The sequence below is a fragment of the Miniopterus schreibersii genome (assembly GCF_964146895.1).
Source record: "Miniopterus schreibersii genome assembly, chromosome: X".
NCBI lineage: Eukaryota > Metazoa > Chordata > Mammalia > Chiroptera > Miniopteridae > Miniopterus > Miniopterus schreibersii.
In genome coordinates, this window is record NC_138104.1 from 98,082,375 (window position 1) to 98,107,759 (window position 25,385).

The window sequence follows — 25,385 nt, forward strand, 5'->3', positions numbered from 1 at the left end:
GGACCTGCAACTCCTTAACCAGACGTGAGAATACTTTAAACTGGGTCTTAGGTGAGCCAGTTTCTTTACACAATGCATTCCTGCTTCCTGGAAACCATGGTTAGAAAGAGCAGCACAATGTGGAGTCATTTGTAACAGTAGGCCATTTGGATCTTAATTTGCAAGGCATCCCTAGTCCTCCTTTATTCATAACTCTTTGAAGCCAAAGGACAACTTTTTTTTATCTTCAAAAGCTTCCCTTCCCCACCACCACCCCAACTATTTCTCTTGCAAAATAAACCTCAGTAGGTAAGCAGGCAGCATGGTAAGTGGTAGGACAGAGGTGCCCTGGACTAGCAAGCTAACTAAATGGATTTTTCCTGTGAAGCCCTGGCCTGGCACAAACCTTCAGGTACATTCCGAAATGCAGAGAGAATCGGAGGGTGAGGTGACATACTCATCTAACACCAGTGACACAATGACAGGAAAAAGCATCAGAGTCTTTTCTGATGCAGCAGCAGAAATAAGGAGGAATTCAGTGCAGGGAAATAAAAGAGAAAAGGGAAAATAGAGGGAAATATGAAAAAAGTCATGATGGGATTCCTCTGGCCATATGGCTGAGAGAGTGAAAGAGCAAGAAAGACCCCAAATGGGACTTGGGTCTTTGGAAAGAGCCTCCAACTCCTACCACAAGTCTGAGAGTGAAAATGAGCTTTGTCATTTCTCTGTGCCCGTCTATATCATGCAATGAGGAATGAATATTAGTTACAGCAAAAATGCCTACATTATATTCTTTCCCAAGCATAAAGGACATGGTGGGTAAAAGCTTAAATAATAGTATCAGCATTTTAAAAAGGCTTTCTATTTCACATACACTTTCAGTAGGTCAGAAGTTTTAAGCAGTGGGCGGATACGGTTTTTTCTTTTCTTGGTAATGTTTGATTTTTACAGCCAGCTATATGGATGGGAGAAGTCCTAAAATTATCCATTGCAGATTTTAATTTTCAGATTTTTTTCTAAAATCCTAACATACATACAAAAATGTGCATGAATTATTAAGTGTACAGCTTGAAAAAATTTCACAAACAGCATACCCTGTCACCAGCACCCTGATGGAGACAGGGGCCACACCAACCCCCAGAAGCCCCCCTCCTCGTATCCTCTTCATTACCCTTCACCAACAATAACCACTATCTCCCAATAGCGTGGATTAATTGTGCCTCACACAGGAATTTTTCAGTCACAGCTTTGTGTATGAGTAGCACCCCCCCCCCCAAAAGTCCTTGTAATATTTTAGGGAGGAGGGCAGAGATTCTGTAATGGTTTCCTTTCCCTGGCTGCTCTGAGTTAGGCCTGTTAGACAGGAAGTTTCCACTGGTACAGGATTTGGGGAAGGCTGGTCTCTGCTGCCCAGAACGATGGCCAGACTGCGAGCCAGGAGCCTGCCCTAGACACCACCTCTGCCAAAGGCAGCCACCAAGCTGGCCTTATCTGCCCTATTAAAGCCTCTGTTGGATCTTGCAAAGACATGTGTCCAAAAGCATTGAAGACAGTTCAACAAAATGACTGAGAGTCCCCTGAAAGTATTGGCCTTCTGGAAAGGAAGACTGGGTACCACCACTAAAACAGCATATCCAAGTGCTTATTTCCCCCCAACTTCCAAATGAGAGCATGATTGATTAATATTACTTCCTCCTCGGTTTTGTCGTAGTTTTTGATGTGCTTTCTGCCCCTTTTCCATGTTGCTGCAGGAGGCAAACAGGACGAATGAAGGAATAAAGCTATGGAACATACATCGTAATGTGTCTGGAGCAGCATCAGAAAAAGACTTATTTATTCTCCCGCACTGTGTAGTGCAGAGTGATTGAATGCTTGCCAAGCTGTCAGTTTTATGAAACAAATTCTCTAACCCCCTTGGCCCAGAGCTTTGCTCAGCCTGAGATGGAAAAGAAATAACTTTTAATAGAAAACTCATTGCTAAAATCTAAGATAAGATTTCAGAGTTACTTCTCTCCTAAGAATAAAATAAAATACTAAAAAAAAGCATTTGACAGGGGACTCTTAGAGAACCTTATTTTTTAGATCTTGGTTAATAAACTATGTTAATAAAAATATTTAGACCTTCATGGTGCATAATGCATTTTTATTCCTAATGAGCTGGCCTGTTTGTACACACAGATGTTTCCTGTGGTCTTTCTATTGCTTCTATTTTTCTGAAAGAATATTTCTAGCAGTAAACAGAATCTTATGCTAAGAACCCTAAGCCCTTCACAGACACTGTTAATCTGAGTGAGGGTATTTCCATTTCTAGATTTATACTTGGTGGGGGAGGGGTGATGGCAATCTTCTTTTATTCAAAAACATAGAAAATACTTTTAATAAAAAGATAATGCAATGCATCCACTATATCATAATGTTATTAGACAATTTTTTCTTGGCTTCTAAATGAGACCTGGCCAAATCATCCAGGCACATTCATTGCTGAAGGGCTGGACGGCTTTTTAGTCTCTGTTCTCACTGTCAAAGCCGCTGTGAGTAATGCCTGCCCTTTCATACAAGCGTTAGGTGTGTTCCACTGGGTTTTACAGATTTTCCAAAGCATTGTTCTCACAGAGCTGCATTTCCTTTCCAGCACCAGGAACACTGGCAACACAGTTCACCAGCCTAGTTTCTCTGCCACTCTTAGGAGCACATGGAAATCAATTAAAAATAAAATCTATAGGCCAGTGTTCTAAGAAATAAAATCCATAAACCAGTGTGCTAAGGAAGGAAATGACATTTTACACATCACCACTTTTTTTTAAAAAAAAAAAAAAACGATGAACCTGTCTTAATTGAAAAATGGCACAATGCCCTAATGAAAAATTAAGCTTCAGGATTCAGTACCTAATATCTCAGTGATGAGTGTATATTTCCTCCTGTGGCTACCCCTGTGAGTGAATTCTGAAATAATCAGGCAGTGTGTTGAAATAAGATATCATTCGGCATGACTAGAAGAGTGAGGCATCGCCCTGTCTGGCTAACTTGTCAGTTACCGCCTAAATGCCAAGAGAGGAAGATTCTGGTTCTTTGGAGCTTTAGTTTCTTTAACATTTTAGTAAATTTTGTTTCTCTATGATTATAAAAGTAATACTTATTTTAGAAAATTTACAAATATAGGAAGGCAATAAGAAGAGGATAAATATCATTTGTAGCCCTGCCACCCAAAGATCATACTATCAGTGTATTCGGTTCATGTCCTTAAAAGTCTTTTTTTTCTATACATATATCCTTTATCTTCTCTAGATTTGGAAAGTATATTCCACAATGGAATGTCGTCTTGGGCTTAAATTGATCCCCCGCCCCCCAAATCTCTAACATACATTTCTCAACATCAAGAATGAAAAGGTATCTACTTTGTTACTTCTCATGTGTGACAGAAATTGGGGACATACTTACTCCCCACTCTCCTACTGTCCCCCTCCCCCATCTTGTGCGCTGCCTTATCACCAGCACCTAGAACAGCACCTGGCACCTTGCCATTGCTTCATAAATATTGTTAAATAGATGAATGAGTGGTGAGAGTCTATTCTCACATTACTTCCAGGAGGTAAGCACTGATTCCTGAGGACAACCTCTTTCCCCTTCCTTTGCAGCTTCTCCAGAGCAGTCTGATTAAGCCATAGGTCCCACCACTATCTGCTGGGTCTGCTTTCCCCTGATCTTCCATGTGGGGAGGCAGTGAGGGGTGGCAGTGAAATGTGCCCAGCCTTTGGAGTCAAACAGACCAGATTCCCAGGCCTGCAGAATTAATTAATTACTACATAATGGTGCAAGTATTTTAATCTCTCTGGGCCTCAGAAATGCCATCTGTAAAATGGGCAGTGGTAATACCTGCCTGGCAAGATGAATGACAAGTATGCACAATGCCTGATACACAGGAGGGGTCCAAAATCTGTAGCTACTAGTATCTTTCCCACTTCTCTTTCCGATGACAGCATAAATAAAGAGCCTTTGGGGGTCCAGAATGTCACCTTTCTCTTCACATTTCCAGTTGGTTCATCTAATGAATATGAGACTTTCTGATGAGTTACTTTATGCTTCTGTGCCTAGTAAATCAGAAATGGCAAAGAATCAGTGGCCTTTCTAATAACCTGCACTGCCACTGTCAGTCCACGTGCTTCCCCTGAAGTACGTGTCTTGTTGCATTGTAACTGTGTGTCCAGTAGCTGGCTCCCTCACTAGACAGTGAATGGGCCTTCTATCTTGATAGCCTCAACCTCGGATCCACTGTAACTGAGGAATCACTCAATATATATTGAATGAATGAATGAATGATACCACGTTGGACGCATCTTGCCTTATCTCAACCTCACCTGTGGGCTTTCTGCAATCTTCTGGATGACAAAAGCAAACCAAACTATAGAATTTAATCTCTAATGCTCTGATTCTATAATGTAAGCTTCTGACAGACAGACACATAAGTATTGGTTCTGCAAAGCACCCACTTAAGGAAAAAAATTATATTTCCTCTTAGTTCCCCTGATTAAGTTCATGGATTCACTGGCTGGCATATAAGGCTCTTTAGAAGAGGAGGAGTGACAATGTATGCACAGTAAAACTCCCGTCTGCAGCTTTTAGTCTGAGTTATATGTGTGTTGGCATCTCTTTCACACAAAATCTGATGAGTTGGCATTTATTTTTGACAGCATCTCAAATCTTGTGAAATCAGAGCTGGGAGCTGGTGTTGTTTTTTGGTAATATCTCAGATGGTGGCAAGACAACCTTGATAATAAAAAAGAGGGGTTGAATTCTTCCAGAAAACTAAAAGTTCAGCAAAGAAGAGCTTTGGAACTTCCCAGAGCTTTGGCTTTTTGCAGACTGGACACAAATAAATACACAAACATAGTCACTGCGGTGTGTATTTCTTCCTCTAATTCACCATGGCAGTAATTGCTGGTTAGTCCCTCAAACCTGTTTTGTTCATCTTCCCAGGCACCCAGCCAGCCTACATTTCCCAGCCTCCCTTGCTGTCCATGTGACTTAGTTCTGACCAATAGGATGTGAGTGGAAACAACTGTGTGCACCTCTGATCCAATTTAAAAAAAACCTCTTTCTAGGTTTTTCTCCATGCTTTTTTCTCACCCACTGGCTGTCTGGGATGGAGCAAAGTCCCAGTATAACCTTGGAAGGTGGCAGAGCCTACTCTGCCTGGGGAGGATCATTGCATGAAATGGAAGTGCCTGGTATGGAGCCCCCACCCTAGACTGTTACATAAATAAGAAATAAGCTTCCATTAGTGAGCCATTACAAGTGTGATTTCTTAGGCCTATCCTACCTTAACTAAGTCATACTCCTCAGGTGTTTAAAAAAAGTAGCTGACAGTTTTCAAAGGCCTTTTATGTGCCAGGAATCCTTTACATTAATAATAATCCCTTCAGTCAGCCTGCAAAGTTACTTTTATTTTACAGCTGTAGATACAACTCCAAGTGGAAAGGAGGTGAGTGTTTTGTCCACTATGATAGCCTCCAGAGTTGGCACAGAGAGTGGCACTGAGTAGGCGCTCAATGAGGCTTGTTGATGTTGGAGGAAAAGAAGGTTCAACAAAGCAAACTCATAAGCCCAGGGCCTGCAGCTGGAAAATGCTGGACCCACTATTCATCCAGGGCTGCCTGGCTTCAAGGTCCAGCTGCCTCTGAGTATATGTAACCCATGATTTTAAAAATTATGAGTAGGGAGCTGTGATGCACCTTTAGGAAAAGACATTTTAGTTTCTCATCTTGTATTTCTGATTGGGAAAAGCAACACATTTAAAAATGAAAACATTGTAGACATCCAAAACAAAGAAAATAACAACCCTCTGTAATCTTCACAGAGAAAACTGGTATAAGCTCTTAACATATGCACATATTCGACAAACCTTAGTTCACTTTGTGTATACAAAATCTAAATTCTCTCCCGCCACATGACTTTTTCAGTTATTTTCCCCTTAAATAATTTCCTTGGACATTATTTCCATGTCAGGACATACCAATCTGTGTCATCCTTTGCAACAACTAGTAATAGTCTATGTAATGATCTGCAATAATTAACCAGTTCCCTGTTGTTTATCATTTAGGCTATTCTCAATCTTGACAACACACAAGAGCTGTGACAAACGTGCTTGTGCCTCCCCCTTTGAGGTAGAATCCTAAGAGGGAAATTGTGAGGACACTGACAGGCATGTTTCACTGTCTTCCACATGTGGAGACCTATTGTTATAGAAGGTCCAGATGGTCAACATTTATTGAAATGGACTCAATGGGCTTAGTTCTTCGAGTTAAGATAACAAAGAACAGCCCAGATGGGCGTGGCTCAGCGGTTGAGCGTCGACCTAGGATCCAGGCGATCGGGGTTCGATTCCCAGTCAGGGCACATGCCCGGGTTGCGGGCTGCAGCCGATCAATGGTTCTCTCATCATTGATGTTTCTATCTCTCTCTCTCCCTCTCCCTTCCTCTCTCTGAAATCAATAAAGATATATTAAAAAAAAAAAAAGATAACAAAGAACAGTAGAAGAAAGGGTTTCTAGGTTCTTAGAATGATGCAGATATGCTCCAAGCCCATGGCAAAGATTAACAGTGAGGAAGCACTGGCGTTCCAGTAGGACAAGGTGGTACTTTTGCAGTGTTGGCTGGTTTCTCTGTGGCCTCCTGGTAATGAGATCAATGTTGTCTGGAAGACCAGCCTGATCTGGGCTCCAGGGAAGATGCTGTCCCTTACTAAGAAGTGAAGCAAGGCTTCCTTTCAGAGGAAGGGGCAGTGGCCAATAACCCAGAAAGAAAAGAGGGAGGGAGGTGTACAGCCATTGCCACAAGATTCCTGATGGGGTGAGCTGAAGGTTGCAGGGCACCCACTCCTCAGAACCAGGCATAAATCTGATGTGCTTGAACAGCTTTCGGGGTAAGCAGGAAGCTCCAGGCAGGTGTCTTTGTCTGTGGGCACATCTGTGTGCTTTCTGAGATGTCCATGAGAGATGATCCTAGAACAATAGCGATGATAATAATGGTGATGACAGTGGCTGTGGTTGGCAGCAGGAGGAGGAAGATGATCACCCAAACAGTGCTGAAGCACTAAGAGTTGAATCTTCGAGAAGGGCTACCTCCTGTGTGTGTGTGTGTGTGTGTGTGTGTGTGTGTGTGTGTGTGTGTGTGTTAGAGAGAGAGAGAGAAAGAAAAAGAGAGAGACAGAGAGAGATGAACATATCCTGTTTGTGTGTGTGTATCTGTGCAGTGTGATGTGATTTTGTATGTGAATGTGATGCTTATGTGTGATGTGTAGTGAATGTGTGCAGTGCTCTGTGTGTGTGACTGTGTGGGGATGTGTGGTGTGCTACAGTGGTAGTGTGTGACTGTACTATATGTGAATATGTTTGAGGGGGCACCAATTAAATCCCCTGAGACACTCATATGGTCTAACAAAGGTTCCATGCTGTTCACTTTGAGTTTTTCCTCCTGTCTTCCCTCTTTCCTGCAGCAAAAATGCCAGCCTCACTCAAGAGAACCCTCTAGACCATTTTCTCCCTTAGGAAGCCAAGCTCTAGAGAAGCACTTATGTCTCTGCTCTTCATAGCATTACCTGGCAGAGGTAGAGGGAGGGAGGCAGTGTTCTCTAGAGCTATCTTATTTTGTTTTATTATTCTTTTAAAAGTATTATTCTGGTTTATCTTTTTGTTGCGGTATACATAACAAAACAGTAACGTTCATGGAGTGCACAAATCTTAAGTGCTGATGGATTTTTACATGTATATACACCCATGTAACCACCCCTCAGATCAAAATAGAATCAACTTCCAGCACCCCATAAAGCTCTCTTGAACCCTTTCCCAGTCAACATCCCCCAAAGACAACCACGATTCTGACTTCTGACTCCATAGATTAATTTTTTTCTGTTCTAGAATTTCATAGAGATGGAATCATGAAGTATATAATCTTTTGTGCCTGGCTGCTTTCACTTAGCACAGTGCTTTTAAGATCCATCCATGTTGCTGCCTGTATCAGCAGTTTGTGTTTTCTTATTGCTGTGTAGTATCTTATTGTATGGATGTATCTGAGTTTGTTTATCTGTTCTCCTACTATTGGACATCTGGGTGGATTCCAGTTTGGAGCTATTGCAAATAAAGCTGCTACGAACATTCTTGAGCACGTATTTTGGTGGCCATATGTAGAGCTGTCTTAATGTTGCCTGCGATAGCATTTGACAGAGATAGAGCTTGCAAAAATCAAATAACAACAAAGCCACCAACTTACTTCAGCAGGTTTCCCAAGAAGGATGAAGCAGTTAACATGCATGCAGCTTGTCTTGAATCTGACTACTTCTCTGTCTTTGGGAGAAGAGAATGTCACGTGTGGGAGAGTGGCAGGCTCTCTGGGACTCAGAGTTCTGCTGCAAAACAGACATCATCTATAAGGATTACAATATTTATGGAACCAGGGTTCCCAGTGTAAAAATTACTCATTTGGGGTATACTGGCGTCTTTGGAAAGACCACTGGCTGGTGCAGTGTCCATGGGTTATCATTCAGGCTCCAAGATTTTCTCATTGGGACCCCCTGTAGGGCTGGGTTTAGAAAATTCCGAAAGATACCCAATTTACTTTGAGGCAGCTCAGACCTTGGGAAAATCCAACCTGTTGCCTGACCCTGGTCACCAGGAGGAATTTTAGGGAATGAAGAGGAATGACTAGGCCTGTACCTCCACGGTGGTTGTTTTGAGATGTTTTGGAGTCTGCAGCACCCACACCCTTGATCCTCTATCTACAGAAGCTCTAGGGGCTGACCTCTATGTCCCTGGCACTCATTCCACCTACCTGTGAGCTCACTGCCACCCCCTTCAGCTCTTGGCAACAAGACTTCTGTGCTAGCCATGGGAGCATGCTTGGATCAGTGTTTGGCAAACAAGAGGTGCTGGAGTTAGTGCCTTGGGTCAGCCTCCAACCAATGCTGCAATGAAATTAGGAGATAGACCCCAGCATTTTCCCCCACTCCACCCCAAGTCAAGGGGATAGCTCAGAGGTTAACTCCAAGAGGAAGTGATCTCTGCCCACAGCAGACACCTGTTCTTTAAAGCACCTTGGGCGGTCTGCCTACCCTTCCAGGCTCACATCCCCACCCCCACACCAGAGCAATCTGGGACCTCCTCCCACAAAACTATCTGCACTTGAGTCTTTGCCTGAAAGCCTGCTTTGACAGGGGGAAATCCTAAATGAAGCCATGCTCCTTCTTAAGAAAAAATGATCTCTGGGAAACTGAAAACACTAATTCAAAAGAATATATGCATGCCTATGTTCATTGCAGCATTGTTAACAATACCAAGATATGAAAGCAACTCAAGTGTCCATCAATAGATAAAAAAGGTGTGGTACATAATACAATAGAATATTACTTGGCAATAAAAAAGAAATCTTACTATTTGCAACAGCATGGATAGATCTAGAGGCTATTATGCTAAGTGATATAAGTCAGACAAAGACAAATACCATATGATTTCACTTATATTCGGAATCTAAAGGGCCAAAAAAAAAAAAAATGAACAAACAAAATAGAAACAGACTTATAGATACAGAGAACAGACTGATGGTTTCCAGAGGAATGGGGAGTTGGGGGAACTGGGTGAAAAAGGTGAAGATATGGAGAAGTACAAATTGGTAGTTACAGAATAGTCATGGGGATGTAAAGTACAGCATAGGAAATACAGTCAATAATGTTGTAATAACTATATATGGGGACAGGTGAGTACTTGAAATACCAGGGGAACCACTTTGTAAAGTATACAATTGTCTAACTGCTATGTGGTACACCTGAAACTAATACAAAATAACATTGAATGTAAATGGTAATTGAAAAATAAAATTTAAATAAATGCTCTCTGGTACATACATTAATTTTGTCTGAGAATTTTGCAAATTCCATGGCACCACTTGCATCACCCATTCAGTGTTCAGCCAAGCCACCACCAGGTAGCTTTGCTGTGGAGAAGTTTGAGATTAGTGGCTGACCCAAGGGAGGACAGTAATAAATAGTATTTAATTTTCAAGCTGCAGTGAAAGCAGACTGCCTTCATCCCATTGCTCCCTCTCTGTCACTGTCGTTCCCAATACCGTGCACAGTGGATGTGACACTGCAAAAAGGTGTGTGTAAATGGAATCATTTAAAACACCCACTGGGTGGGGGATATGGGGGTGGCGAGAGGAATGGGGGTGGACATTGTTATTTAAAGGGATTCCAAACCATTCTGTAGCCCCAAGGAAAATGACTTATAAAATACAAAGCAAAAAAAGAAAAAACAAAAACTATATCTCTGCCATGATAGGTTTTCTCTAAAATTAAAACAACAAAATAAAATAAATAGTTCTTATTTGTTGAGAGCCCAAGACTCCTGAATGAATTTTTTTCTTTTGTTTTTGATTTTCCAAAGTGCAGTTGTAATGTAGGTGTGGACATATCTAAAAGAATTCTAAGATAAATCCTTTTAGGGAGAAAAATCATAATACACAAAGCAGTTTGTTCAGTTTCTTTATAATCTTTTCTTGAAAAGGTGTTTTTCCACATGACTTCAGAAAGGGAACAGAAGAGGAAGATGGAGTTTGGGGCCGAGAGCTATAATTCTATATAACATTGGATGATTTACGTATGAGTTTGTGGTTCCGGAGGAATAAGCATACAGACCTATCTCCATGGGGCTGGGGCAATCTGGAGACTTTAGGAAGAGCAGGTTGTCACATTGCACATACAGAAAACACTTCATCTGTGGAAGGACACAGTTGGAGTAGAGGTGTGTGAAGTGGGGATTTGAGGGCACAGATAAACTCACTCTAAGAGTTGGGCTGATGGAGGGGGAAGACATGTTCTGGGTTCTGAAGAACTCCCTATTTTCTGGTTCTCACCAACCCCTACATATTTAGAAGCACACAAGCTGGTTAAGTTACATTCTATTAACCTTTTCCCAGGGCTGTGTTTGCCTGAGTTGATCTGGCACAACACCAAACACATTTTCTAATCGTTTTGCTTCTTCACAGATTGCAGAATTAGAAGCTTCCCGTTTCTGGTAAAAGTAGGTCGGGGAAGTTCCTAACTCTGCTAGGCTGCTAATAGATTTCTGAATGGCAGCGTAAGGGTGCCTGGATGTGACATTTGATCAGAACAGTGGTGATCACTCACTGACAATTTTGAGTGTGAGTCACTTTCTTCTCCTACAGGAGCACATGTGGGTGAGGCCTCACAGATACAGGTGCTGGTGAAAAGTAAAGGAGGCATTGAACTATTCCTTTGAAAGTCAAGAAGTTCTTTTATCAGAGATGTATCTCTCCAGATCTCCTCTGCTTGTGGCTCTCTGTCATTTCCCTTTCCCATCACCACTTTCCTCCCTAAAGCAGCAGCACCAATCCTTTTCTGTAACTCCTATGGAATGGCCTTATGCATAGGATCCCACTCCATCCATCCTCCCTCCCCTCCTACAAGCTGTATTGGTGGAACCATCTCACCTCTCTAACCTGGCCTTCTCTCAACTTTCTTTTTTCTCTTCTTGGTGTTTCAGGCTCTTCCCATATTATTTCAGCTTTAGGATACTGTCAGACACACAGATCTTATAGAAAATGAAACTGTGGAGACTTAAAGTAGTTAAGCCTTTAGGTTGCCCCCAGGAAAAATGTAATTTAAATCAAATTATTAAGACCTAAATGTTGTGAAATTCACCAACTGGGCATTGCTACTGTCAAATAATTTAGATAGGGCAAGCTGTGGGTGTCTCTCTTAATTGCTTTTTCTCCTTTTTTCTTTTATTTTTCACATGAACAATTTTTGTTTAAGCCCCTTCTTTCTTCTAGCTCCAGAAAATGGCAATCATAACCCTGTCCAATGAAAACATATTGCCAGTGTGTATTCATTTTTTGATTTGAAAAATGACAACAGTGTGATTTCTTTGAAGTCTCATACTTACCCAGAAGTACCCCACCATTTGCTGCTTTAGAATACAGAATTTCCTAGAGGAGGAGGAAAAAATAAATCAACATAAAATGATGTAATAAAATCCTCTTAAATAACAACCAGGTAGTAAATTAACATATACACGACCTTTGAAATAATCATGTAGAGGTAAGTTGAATCCAGCAAACAGCTGGTTGAGTGCCTGCCCTTGACTAATAGGCTGAGAGACACAGCTGCTGTAAATATATTTGAGAGTGAGTCTTAAATGCAGAAAGCTGTCTTTTATTAAAAAAAAGAAAAAATCAGATTCTTAGTTTGACAAACCCTGATTTCATTGAGATTGATAGTGTTGTGTTGCCTTTGTTGAGCATACATTTACAAATGAGATTGAACGACCACCCCACTCTGTTGCCTTTAATTTAATCTGACAGCCAAAGCAGGTAGGGAGAAGAATGTACTTACAGAGGAGGTAAGAAAGCTTCCTAGGGGTTACATGACAGGGCTTGTTGGATCATGTGACACTATCTCCTCCATTGCTTTTGTATTTTTGTTGTTTGGTTTCGTTTTAGTTTTTTAATTGACATATAAAGTATGTTAAGTGAGCCTACCTTAAGTGTACACCTTTTTTTTTTATCAAATTATAAGAGAAAGTTTATTTAGAAAATTACAGAGGTAGTAAAAGTCAGCCAGCTCTGCTACATAGGCTCAGGAAACAAGTTACAGAAGCAAAAGAAGGGCCCTTGGAGCTTAGGAGAAGGAAAGGTAAAGGTAATGTGCCTGGGGAGAAGAAGAGAGGGGGAAGGGAAAGGCATGGGCGTGTTCCTGAGAGGGTGAGTCAAATGTACAACTTAATACGTTTGCCATTACGTAGATTCATATAGCCACAATCCAAATCCAGATATAGACCACTTCCATCCCTGCAAAGAGTTCACTTCCCAATCAATATAACTCCCCTCTCCTGCCCTCAAGGTAACCACTATCTGGCCTTCTAACAGTTTTTGAAAATCATCACCTGTTTTTGAACTTTATATAAAGTCCTTTGGTGTCTGTTTTCTTTCACTCAGTGTGAAACTCATCAAGGTTGCATGTCTCAGTAATTCATTCTGTTATTGCTCTGTAATATTTCATTATGAGAATATAGCACAGTTTATGTATTAGTGATGGACATTTGGGTTGTTTCCGGTTTCCCCCTTGCCTTCATTTTTAACTTATATTTCTAGATAGTCTATAGAAGAGCATCGGAGAAATAAGCAGGAATGGTGTGCCCCTGGGTGAACTTATTCCAAACTGGTGGCAAAATCCATTCACCATCACATAAGCAAGCGTGCCATATCCTGAAGGACAGGATTGTGTTGTGGGAAAGAGGTGGCTTCATTACCTCACCTCCTTTGACCCTGAGCTAGATGAAAGGGAGGTGAGCTGGGCCTTGGCCAGTCATATCAAGATAGCTTAGCAAAGAGATTGGAAGGGTCTCAGGTTGGGTTTGAAGGCAGCTAGGAGAGGAGCCATTTCTCACTTGGAGTGCCCATGTACCTGGCACCATGCCCACCTTTGAGTAGACTCAGGGACGCAGCTTAAATTGGGGCATCATTCCTGATCATTCTGACACCTTCCCATTTTCTGAATCTGGGAAATAAACTATTATTATCTCTCATAAAGAAGCTGATCAGGCAGTACAGCTAAGGTAGACATTTGTCATTGGGCAGAAATGGGGCACAAAGGGTTGTCATCTTAGAAGGTTGCCCCCTTCTTTCAGCTGATGGGTAAGGCGAGCAGCTGTACATATAGGTTTGGCAGAGTTGGGAACTCAGGAGGAGTGGGTCTGCAAGCTGGAAACAGAGAGCATAAGCCATTTAACAATCCTGGTTTGCCTGGGACTGTTGCCAGTTGAGCACAGAAAGTCTGAGGTCCTGGAAGCCCCCAGTCCAGGAGAGTTGGTCACCCTAAAAGAGGGACATCTTTTCACTCATTTAGTTAACAAATATTATTGAACTTACACATCATGCACCTTGCAAGGTTTGGGGGATAGAGTGGTAATCAACAAAGCACAAATGATCCCTCCCCCCTTCCAGAGTACTTCTTCTAGAGAGAAAGGTGGAGTTTAAAGAAGTGATTACAATCCAGTGCAATGCTTGCTTTGATAAAGATAAGGCAGTGAGTGCTTTAACTGGGAAAATACCAGAGGCTATGAAATAGGTGGGGAAGACAATCCACTTTGTCTCCTTAGCATATCCACAAAGTTCTAGAGCTGCTCAGAAAAGCAGTTTACAGCAAACTCTGATGCACCAAAAATTGGCTGTGGAACAGAGTGTGGACATGGAGATGATAAGGAAGTACACAGATTTAGGTCTATTGATGTAATCCATTGTGCTGCTTAGATCCCCAGTCCTGCCTCCTACTCAGAGAGCACCTATTAGGGTGGTTTGAAGCATCCAGTTGTGGGGTGAGCAGGAGGTCTTCATCTTGGAGTTGTCCATGCCCATGAATTCACATTGATAAGCATGCCTTGGCAAACCTTCTGCATGTTTTAGGGTCATGTAGATAAAATGTGGTGGGGGAGGCAGAGCTAATGTACTGGGGTTAATAATGTAGTATGTTGAGAGATTGCAAGATGGTGACGGATTGAGTGGAAACTACACTGACTCTCCCAGGACCAAACTGGAATTACAACTAAAATATAGACAAAAACACCCTGAATAATCAACTGCAACTGAGGACTAGCTGGAGAGCACTCTCATAACAAAGGATGAAAAGTGGAGACCAAATAGAGTCTGTGCTTGGAAAAGCAGACCTTGGTATGCATCTTGGTCCTGTCCAAACACACCCAGTCCCAGCAGAGGGAACGACAAGCTGCAGAATGCTGAAAACGTCAAACAGGATACCCAAGGCCAGTCACAAACATTGTCTGACATTGGCCTGCACCTGAGAAAATCCAGAAGACTGGGAGTCCTAGCAGATCCACTTAATACATAGAAACAAATCCAAACAGGCAGCCAAAATGGGGAGACAAAAAACAAACAAACAAACAAAAAACCAAGCCACAAATGAAAGAACAAAAGAATTATCCAGAAGAAGAGCTAAATGAAATGGAGATAAGCAATCTATCAGATATAGAGGTCAGAAAACTGATCATAAGGATGCTCAACAGCATGAGAAAACAAATGGAAACTATGAAGGAATTAAGAATGACATAGTAGAAATAAGAAAAAACATTGGAAGGAATAAACAGTAGATTAGGGGAAGCTGAGGATTGGCTCAGCAAATTAGAAGACAGGGAAGAAAAACACTCAATCAGAGATACAAAAACAAGAAAAAAATTAAAAAACAAGAGGACAGTTTAAGGGAGCTGTGGGACAACATGAAACATAACAATATTCGCATCATAGGAAAACTAGAAGATGTAGAAAGTAAGCAAAGGCTAGAGAACCTGTTTGAAGAAATAATGGCAGAAAACTTCCTTAACCTGGTAAAGGGAAAAGTCACACAAATTCAGGAGGCACAGAGAGTCCCAAGCAAAAAGAACTCAAAGAGGCCCACGCCCAGACACATCATAATTAAAATGCCAAAAATTCAAGAGAAAGAGAATCCTAAAAGCAGCAAGAGAAAAGCAATCTGTTACGTACAAAGGAGCTTCCATAAGGCTGTCAGCTGATTTCTCATCAGAAACTCTACAGACCAAAAGGAAATGGCATGAAGTATTCAAGGTAATGCAAAACAAGGATCTGAAAGCAAGACTACCCAATCCAGCAAGGCTATCATCCAAATAGATGGTGAAATAAAGAGCTTCCCAGACAAAAAAGCCTAAATGAGTTTATCACCACCAAACCAGCATTGTAAGAAATGTTAAAGGGACTGATGTAATAAGAAGTTGAAATAGAGAGAACGAGAAACATAAGCATAAAGAAATAAAATGGTAATAGATAAGTACCTGTCAATAATAACCTTAAATATAAATGGATTAAGTGCTCCAATCCAAGGACATAGGGTAGCTGAATGGATTAGAAAACAAGACCCAGATATATGCTGTCTACAAGAGACCCACCTCAGAACAAAAGACTTACACAGGCTGAAAATAAAAACACCTTCTGGAGGACTTTAAAGGAGAGATTGACAGCAATACAATCATAGTAGGGGACTTTTAACACCCCATTGACTTTACTGGATAGATCTTCCAGACAAAAAATCAACAAGGAAACAGTGATTCTAAATGACACACTAGATCAGATGGATTTAACTGACATTTACAGAACATTCCACTCCAAAGCTACAGAATATGCATTCTCCTCAAGTGCACATGGAACATTCTCAAAGATAGGCCACATGTTAGGACAGAAAACAAGTCTCTACATGTTCAAGAATAATGAAATCATATCAAGCATCCTTTTGGACATTTATACCGTGGGATACTATGCAGCAGTAAAAAAGAAGGCTGCCTTATCCTTTGAGACAGCATGGTGGGACCTGGAGAGTATTATGCTAAGTGAAATAAGCCAGTAGTATGCTAAGAGAAAGGCAAGTACCACATGATCTTACTCATATATGGAATCTAATGAACAAAATAAACTTATGAACAAAATAGATCCAGAGACACAGAAGCATGGAACAGTCTGAGGAATGTCAGAGGGAATGCAGAGGTGGGTGGGTAGAGATTATCCTAAGAATTTACATGCATATGTGCATAACCTATGGACCCAGACAATAGTGTGGTGAAGGCCTGGGGGGAGGGGTGCAGCATAGAGGGTATCAATGGGTAAAAAGGGGAACATTTGTAATACTTTCAACAATAAAGATAAATTTTTAAAAAGAATAAAAACAAATAATTGCAGGCCTGGCCAACAGAGCACCAGGAGGGTCAGAAAGACTAGCAAGGACATGGAAATCCATCATCCCGTCTTCTCTTTTTTATTGCCTGCTGGAAATGTCTCCATCTCCCTTTAAGTCCTCCTCCTGGAGCACTGTCAGCCTCACTCTCCTCCCCCTGCCATCATCACAATGGCCAGAGCCACTCCTGGCTCGGGCCTCTGTGACATCAACGATGACTCGGCCTCGGCACTCAGTCTCAAAGCGCGAGGGCAGACAGAACCTCCATGAGCAGTTTCCTCCGCCATCTCTGCTCACCATGTGGACTGTGAAATGGATCGTGTTCTTGCCTGTGTGCCTATCGTGTGTGTATGCCTTTTTGTTTTCTTCTCTGAGGGAAAACGTGAAAGAATCCCCGAGAAAGGTGCCTTGCGGAGGGCACTTCCGGATTAGGCAGAATCTACCGGAGCACGCCCAAAGCTGGCTAGCCAGCAAATGGCTCTGGTTCCTGTTTGGTGTTGTGGTGTATGTGATTCTGAAGTTTCGAAGAAATCGTGAGAAGAGTAAGGAAAAGAATCCTCCTGGCCTTCGAGGTTCTTCTGTTCCTGCTCCACTGAAGAAAAACCAGTGTGCTTCCCCCAGCAAAGACTATGCTTTCAATACCTTAAACCAACTCGAGATGGACCTAGTGCAGTTTGTGTCCAAGGTGCGGAATCTGAAAATCGCCATGGCAACTGGCAGTAACAACAAGGCGCAGACCTTCGAGATGCCTTCAGACCCACAGAACAATGTTACAATATATGAAATATGGGGCGACGAAGAATACGAATAAATGGGTTTCTGTGTCAAAGTAAGACAGGAAAAGTCAAGGGTTGACACACCATATGTAAACTAATAAAATTCTTCTGAAGAAACTCGAATTTGAATTTTTTTTTCCCCTTCTTTTGTTAAACTTGAAAAAATAAATATGAGACCAGTGGCAATAATAATAATAATATTAATAATAATAAAAATAATGCAGTATGTTTATAAATGGCTCTAAGAGCAAGGCGTCGTGCCGGCCGCGCGTGGCTCAGCGGTTGAGCGTCAACCTAGGATCCAGGCGATCGGGGTTCGATTCCCGGTCAGGGCACATGCCGCATCATTGATATTTCTGTCGCTCTCCTTTCCTGTCTCTGAGATCAATAAAGATATATTTTAAAAAAATCAAAAAGTCGTGCTGCAACAGAATAGTGTGTACTCCTAAAATATCTAAAACTAATGGACGTGTGTTCTTGTCCAAGAGGGTCAGTTATTGTTGGTTAAAAGAAAAACCCTTTTAATGCATTACAAATAAATGGCACCTGTTGTAACATATGAAAGGTTAGCCCATGCAGTTTCTTTTATCCATCCATCCATCCATCCATCCATCCATCCATCCATCCATCCATGCCACAGATACCTATTGGCATATATTCCCTTGGATAATTTACTTTCCACCCAGCCATCACACAGATCCCACAAAACAAAACAAATTCCCCCCAATTTAAAGCCCTTATCTCCATGGGATGGCCCCAACATTTAGTACAGTGTTGAAGACAGCCAAGTAGTATGGGTCTTGAATTTTAGAATCTCTTTCTTGCATAGTCACACACTGCTTAACGACAGGGATACATAATGAAAAATGGGTCATTAGGTGATTTCATCATGGTGTGAACATCATAGGGTGCACTTACACAAACATACATGGTGTATAGCCTACTACACACTTAGGCTATGTGCTACAGTCTATTGCTCCTAGGCTACAAACCTGTACAGCATGTTACTGTACTAAATACTGTAAGCAACTGTAACACAGTAGTATTTGTGTTATACGTTGTGCTATGACATCACTAGGAGATAGGAAGTTTTCAGCTGCCTTATAATCTTATGGCACCTCCCCATATAGGTAGTCCATGGTTGTCCAAAATATCATTAATGTGGCCATTACTGTATTTTTCAGCCTAGAGGGTATTGTGTTTCTATTAGGGGTGTTCTTCTATTGATGTCTATAGAAAAAATAAGGATGGAAGATTTTTCTAGACAAGAGTTTTCATCATGTGTTACAAACAGCGCACATACATTGGGTTACTTTTCTTTGTTTATTTTTTTGTTTCTTCTTTCCCTACCTGTGCCACTGTACAATTAAAACAGAGATCAGCCCGGCCGGGCATGGCTCAGCGGTTGAGCGTCGACCTAGGATCCAGGTGATTGGGGTTCGATTCCCAGTCAGGGCTCAATCAATGGCTCTCTCATCATTGATATTTCTATGTCTTTCTCTCTCCCTCTCTTTTCCTCTCTCTGAAATCAATATAGATATATTTAAAAAAATAAATAAATAAAACAGAGATCAGCCTGGCCAACCATGGCTCAGCAGTTGAGCATTGACCTAGGATCCAGGAGATCACGGTTCGATTCCCAGTCAGGGCACATGCCCGAGTTGCGGGCTCTATCCCCAGTCGGGGGCATACAGGAGGCAGCCAATCAATGACTCTCTCATCATTGATGTTTCTCTCTCTCTCTCTCCCTCTCCGTTCCTCTTTCTGAAATCAATAAAGATATATATATATTTTAAAACAAAACAAAAAAACAGAGATCACTTTGCATAGATTCAGTGACATAGAAGCATGGAAGAGACTGACAAATCTCAGAGGGAAGGTGGGGGTTGGTGGGTGGGTGGGGAGAGATTAACCAAAAAATTTATATGCAAGCATGCATAACCTGTGGACACGGACAATAGTGTGGTGAAGGCCTGGGGCAGGGAGTGTGTGAGGGGTGGAAGGGATCAATGGGGAAAAAAGGGAACATCTGTAATATTTTCAACAATAAAGATAAATTTTTAAAAATTTACATAAACTGAAAAAAAAATACAAAAAGATGAAGACAGAATTTAGTCTCTTGATTAGTTAACATTACTCAATAAAAGCTTGAAATACAAAAAATAATAATAATAAAGTATCTGATTATCTAACAACTATGCTGTACACTTGAAACTAACACAAAATAATATTGAATGTCAACTGTAATTGAAAAATAAAATACAATAACAAATTCTTCCAAACCATTATTTTTCTATCACATGAGAAGCAACATACCACCCACCTGCTCTGAGTACTGACCCTGTGGGGGTTCCAATTATCATGCAGCTCTTTCCAGTCTAGATTGTGAAAGTTTAAGGAAGGACGATGATACCCTCCCCTAGATCACTCTGAGCTTTCTTTTGCAAGGAAGCAATAACGGAGACTTAGCCATGAGGAACGAAGTGCCTCTTCTCTTTTACAGTTTGACGATGCCTTCCTTTGTAGCTTGTTCAGCATGCTTGTCCTGATTTATGATTTTTTACCATCTGCTTTTTTTGTTGTTGTTGCTTTGTATTGTTTTAAATATGTTCAAGGCCATCTTTGAGTCTTTTCCTAAAAAAATACAAATTTAAAAAGTAAATCATGTGAGTGTCATTTGAAGGTTAGGGATGAAAGCAAAGTTTAAATAAGACTGGGATCTTCCCTGTGAAGTTCAGTAGCTAAAAATAAAATTCTTTTTTACTTTGTTGATTACGTAATAGATCATGTTTTCAAATGTGAACGCTATGGAATGTCTGAGAATTCTTGTTTGGGTTTTCATAAACGGAGGTGCCAGACTTCTATCAAATAGTTTGCATTTACTCAGCTAGTGATTGAGCACCTACTGGGTGCTAGCCACTGTTGTGAATTACTTTGTGATGTTGATGAGTTTTAACCTGAGGACAGGATTTGCTTTTCACTTGGTCTAACCTTAGTTTTCATTCTTTTAAACCAGGTTATACTTTCTAAAGAAAACTTTGGGAGAAGGGAGTAAGACAGAGTCCTTTGTAAGAGGAAAGGGTGGAGTTGTGCGTGGGCAGTCTTTGTTTTAAAAAGAGAAGGTACATGAAGGGATTAAGCACACATAAACACACACACACAAAAACCCTCTTAGATACAGACAACAACATGGTGATTACTAGAGGGAAAGGAGGGAGGGGTAGAGGGAGGTAGAAGAGAGTATAGGGAGCATAAATGGTGATGGAAGGAGACTTGACTTGGGTGGTGAACACACAATACAATATACAGATGATGTGTAATAGAATTGTATACTTGAAACCTATATAATTTCATTGATCACCCCAATAAATTCAATAAGAATTAAAAAAGAGAAGGTACTCTGGGTGCTGTGTGCTGCCTGTGTTCTGGGAAGTCATGAAATCTCAGTGACCTGGATAGCTGTTTAAACCATGTTCTTATTAAAACCAGCAGTGCTGGCTTTCCCAGACAAAGAAATTCTGAAACAATTTTGGAAATACATTCACAAGAGTGGAATTCACAAATGGAACTGTACAGCCATTCGCTGCACTGTTTAGACATAAAGTTGGATGAGCAAAGGAGGGTTTTACAAGTATGGATGCAAAGCTCTTAAATGAACTAGCTTAATTGGTAGTAATGATGTAGAGCATTTGCTGGGAGGAAAACAAATGCCATATCTAAAAACCTTCTCTTAGATATTAAAGCAAAGGCAGCTTCAAACAATGCTTGGGAAACATCTTGGTTAAGGATCTTGGGAGAGATTTAAGGATCATGGGTTAGTGCCCGGTACTTGGTAAATTGCTCCACACAATTTAGAAACCTCTTCAAGAGGTCCCTAAATCCAATCTGGCTGCTTTTAGAATCACTTCGGGGGAGTTTGGAACCTGCAGGGTCCTGGACCCCATCAGATGTATTGGGTTAGGCTTTTGGAGGTCTGACAGAGACTCTGCATACTCAGAGATTTTTAAAATATGTTTTTATTGATTTGAGAGAGAGAGGAAGGGAGAGGGAGAGAGAGAAACATTGATGAGAGAGAAACATCAACATCAGATTGGCTGTCTCCTGCCCACCCCCACCCCCCAGCTGGGGATTGGACCCACAACAGCCCTGGCATGTGCCCTGACCGGGAATCAAACTGGTGACCTCTTGGTGCATCAGTCAATGCTCAACCACTGAGCCATGCTGGCTGGGCCTAGAGGATTTTGATGATTAACTCAGTTTGAGAACTGCTGGCCTGGTCCATTTCTCTGGACTGGATCTTACCCATGCCATCCCAGACAATTTTTTGTCACACAAATGACCATGAAATAGAATCTTGCCATAGACTCTAGATTATACGTTTTTTTATTAGCTGAAGCCCAATTTTGAAATCCAATCAACTATATGATTCCTTCAAATGCCTTCAAATCAGGTCACATGCAGTGCTTCTCAACATTTATTTTTGTTTGTTATTATTCTACTGAGTGCTCTGGACATCTAACTGCTCTTGGGTTTGTAGGCTAGAAACATAAATAGCTTTTGGGTCCCTTTTGGATCCTGGTATCAGATGATTAAAAGGATAAATAGCGATAAAAAAATAAAAGGATGGACATCAGGGAGTGAGCAAACAAAAATTTAACAAGCCACTACTTTTACCCACATACAGTGTGAGGCCCATTTACAACCTCCCCCACTGACCCTAACAACATCTTTATGGGGATGTTTCGAACTCCATTTCACAAGTGGGAGAGGTGAGGTGATGATCCCAGGTCACAGAGCTCAGGCCTTCAGAATTTATCACGTCACCTGGTTCTGCTCCACTCTCTTCTACCGTAAGTCTGATCCTGAGTTTTCTTCTTATGATCTATAAAGGGCATTTTAAAATTTCTTGGGCTCTGCTCTGGGGTCCAGCTTGGAGATCTGGTCCAGCCACAGCTTGGTTTGTCAAGGTCCATTTGCTTCTACAGAGACCTCTATAATCTATTTTAAGGAACACCACCATTCTGTTCTGATCTGGCATGTTTGAGAGCAATCAAAGGCAGGATCATTTATTTCTGAATTGCATACACATAGGTTTCCCTTAACTCTAGAATGTAATTAAGAAAAAGGGCTCATGGAATACCAAATTCCAAGCCAAGAGTCTTAAGAAGCTGCCAAAGGAAGTGGGTATTAGCAGCCTCTGCTGTGTGCCATGTGGGCCAAGGGCTGCTTGCTCTTAGCTTCTCGGCAGGAGGGAGTGGCTTTGGTGCCAGGAGACAAGCAGAGAGGCAGACAAGCAGGAAGGCTTCTGCCCTTCAGATTTTGTAGTGGTGAAGCAGGATCCAGGCTGTCATTTCTTAGGAATTCCCAGATGGGTCTTCTTTTACTGGCCTTACTACCATTTTCATTAATTTTCTGGACCCTTACTACTATTGTCATTTGGGAACAGATCATTCTTTGTCATGGGGACTGTCCTGTGCATTGCAGGATGTTTAGCAGCATTCATGGCCTCCACTCACTAGATGCCTGTAGAATCCCCACCCCTGAGTTGTGACAACAAAATATATTCCCAAACATGGCCCACTGTCCCCTTGGAAACAGGGACAGAATGGCACCAGATTGAGAACCACTGGCCTAGACCTGTAGTAGATATGGGAAAGGAAAAGAGATCTGCTGTTGGGGAAGGAGCACTGTAGAAAATGCTGGCAAGATTCCCACAGTCCCCCCCCCCTTCCCTCAGGCGTATAAAGTGTGGGAGACTTCACCACCCACTGTTCACAGCTTTCCTCTTTTCCCTTTTTCCACACTACCCTCCCTCCTGCCTGTCCTTGGTACACAGTGCTGCAGCCCAAGTTCAAATCCCAGCTCTGCCACCACCTCGTAGCAAGTGCCCTATCCTTTTCATGCCTCAGTTTCCTCATCTGTAAAGTGGTGATGATAATAACATCCCCCTTGTAGGGTTGTTTGTGAGGACCGAATATTCACAAACATTTAGAAAAGTACCAGCACATAATAAGCACTTTAATAAGTGTTTTGTGAATAGAACATCAGTTGTCTGGATGAAGAACCTCTGTTAAATATAGCCATTCAACAAATGCTTACTGGATGCTGAACAAGGCCCCACCCCTACTTTCAAGGCACTCAGTTTGGCCTGCAGGGGTGGGGGTGGGGCAGGGGGTGTCACAGGCTCCGTTCCTTACTCTCAGCCTTAGGCAGCACTGTGGAAGCAGAGCCCACTGCCCTGGCCGTGCTGTCCTATCTAATCCCCAAGAAAAGTTCTCAGTATCCCAATGGTCATGCCTATACAGTGCTTCATCAGAAGCCCATTCACCAGAAGTTGAAGGCTACTTTACTCTGCATCATTCATCAGCTCAATATCTCATTGACAGCAAGCAGATCAAATCTATATGGCCTCAGCTGTAGCTGAAATCAATAGAACCATTATTCAAAATTTAGGGGTACTTCTCTGAGGAATTTGAGCTGTGTGTCATTGGGCACACTAGTTGGGAATACTGTCTTCCCTCTCTCTCTCTCTGTCTCTCTCTGTCTCTCTCTCTCTCCCTCCCTTTCTACGCCCCTGTCCCTCTCCCTTTCTCCCTCCTTCTCCCCCGCTAAGGTCCTCCCTTCCTTCATCCAAATGAATAATCTTCTTTAAGGAGGCTGCTTTGATTTGAAACTTAAAGGCTGAGAAGGAACCAGCTGCAGAAAGGACATTCTAAGCTGAGGAAACAACCTGTGCAAAGGCCCTGAGGCAGGAAAAAGCGAGGTAGCTTCTAGGAAAAGAAGTATTCTGATGGAAGAGGAAAGTGATAGGAGATGAGATTGGAGGGGTTAAGGTGGGGCTGGTTCCATAGGGCATGCCTTTTAGTTTAAAGTACAGTGAGGAGCCATTGGAGAGTTTTATGCAGCTGAGTGAAACAATCTGATTTGTGTTTGAAGAGAAGGAAGGAATGGTCAACTGTGTGGAATGCTGCTGAGATGAGTAATATGAGGGCCAAGAGACTGTCTCAGTGGATCTGGCCATATGGAGGTCAACATGACCTAAACCACAGCGATCGCAGTGGAGGAGGGAATAGCAGCTGAACTCCCTGTCTTTTGGTTTTAGAACATACAGTCTCACCGAGAAATAGGCATTTGCATTTGAAGGGATCAATAATTGAATAACATTTCTTTATACTGCTTTGGTAAGTTTTCAGGGAATTGGTTTTATTTTCTCTTTAGTAAGAGGCTTACTGCAATGGTCATAGTGATGGTGGTAATGGTAACATCACCCTTAGTATCTAATACATCACTACATGCCCATCATCAACCTCTTTGGTGATTTTCCAATTGTGGGACACTGCTGGTCCAGCGACACCCAGCCCCTGGGCCCCTGTGCCATTCATGACCCATGCTCATTGCAGAATGGCTGGCCAAGGCTGGGGCTGCCTACAGCACAGGAGAACTACCCAGGCCCCTTCTAAGTGGGCCACGCAGGGCTCAGAGGAGTGACCTCAGCGAGCTCAGTGCCATGTTCTGATTGCTGTCCTCTATGTGTCCTTTCACTTCCAAAGTCCACCTACCTCCTTAACCTTGTCTGAACTTTTAAGCCCAAGAATGATAGGAAATCCCTCAGAATAAAACCTTAAGGAAGCATATATAAACTCACACTTGGTGAAAAGTGACTGTAGAAAAAAGTATGTTTAGCACAAGCTTAAATATTACCGTGCTTTTTATGTGGTCTCCCACAGCATTTTGGAACCCTGACATTTTTTCTGATGGATCGTTCCCTTTGATTTTTTTTCCTCCACTGCTTTGATTTTGTAACACAAGAATAATATTTTTTCTGGACTATACTTCTTATAAGTGGTCTTACTCAGGGAATGTTTTTAAAT

General features: G+C 41.8%; 1 protein-coding gene and 1 pseudogene across 2 annotated transcripts in view; both read left to right on the forward strand.

Moving 5' to 3' along the window:
* The window catches only part of RAI2 (retinoic acid induced 2), a 59,683-nt gene that overhangs the window by 13,215 nt on the left and 21,083 nt on the right, over window positions 1-25,385 (forward strand). The window lies entirely within an intron of this gene.
* On the forward strand, window positions 16,953-17,549 carry LOC308551090 (protein FAM209 pseudogene; annotated as a pseudogene). The gene has a single exon. The product of its transcript is annotated as a protein FAM209 pseudogene (transcript).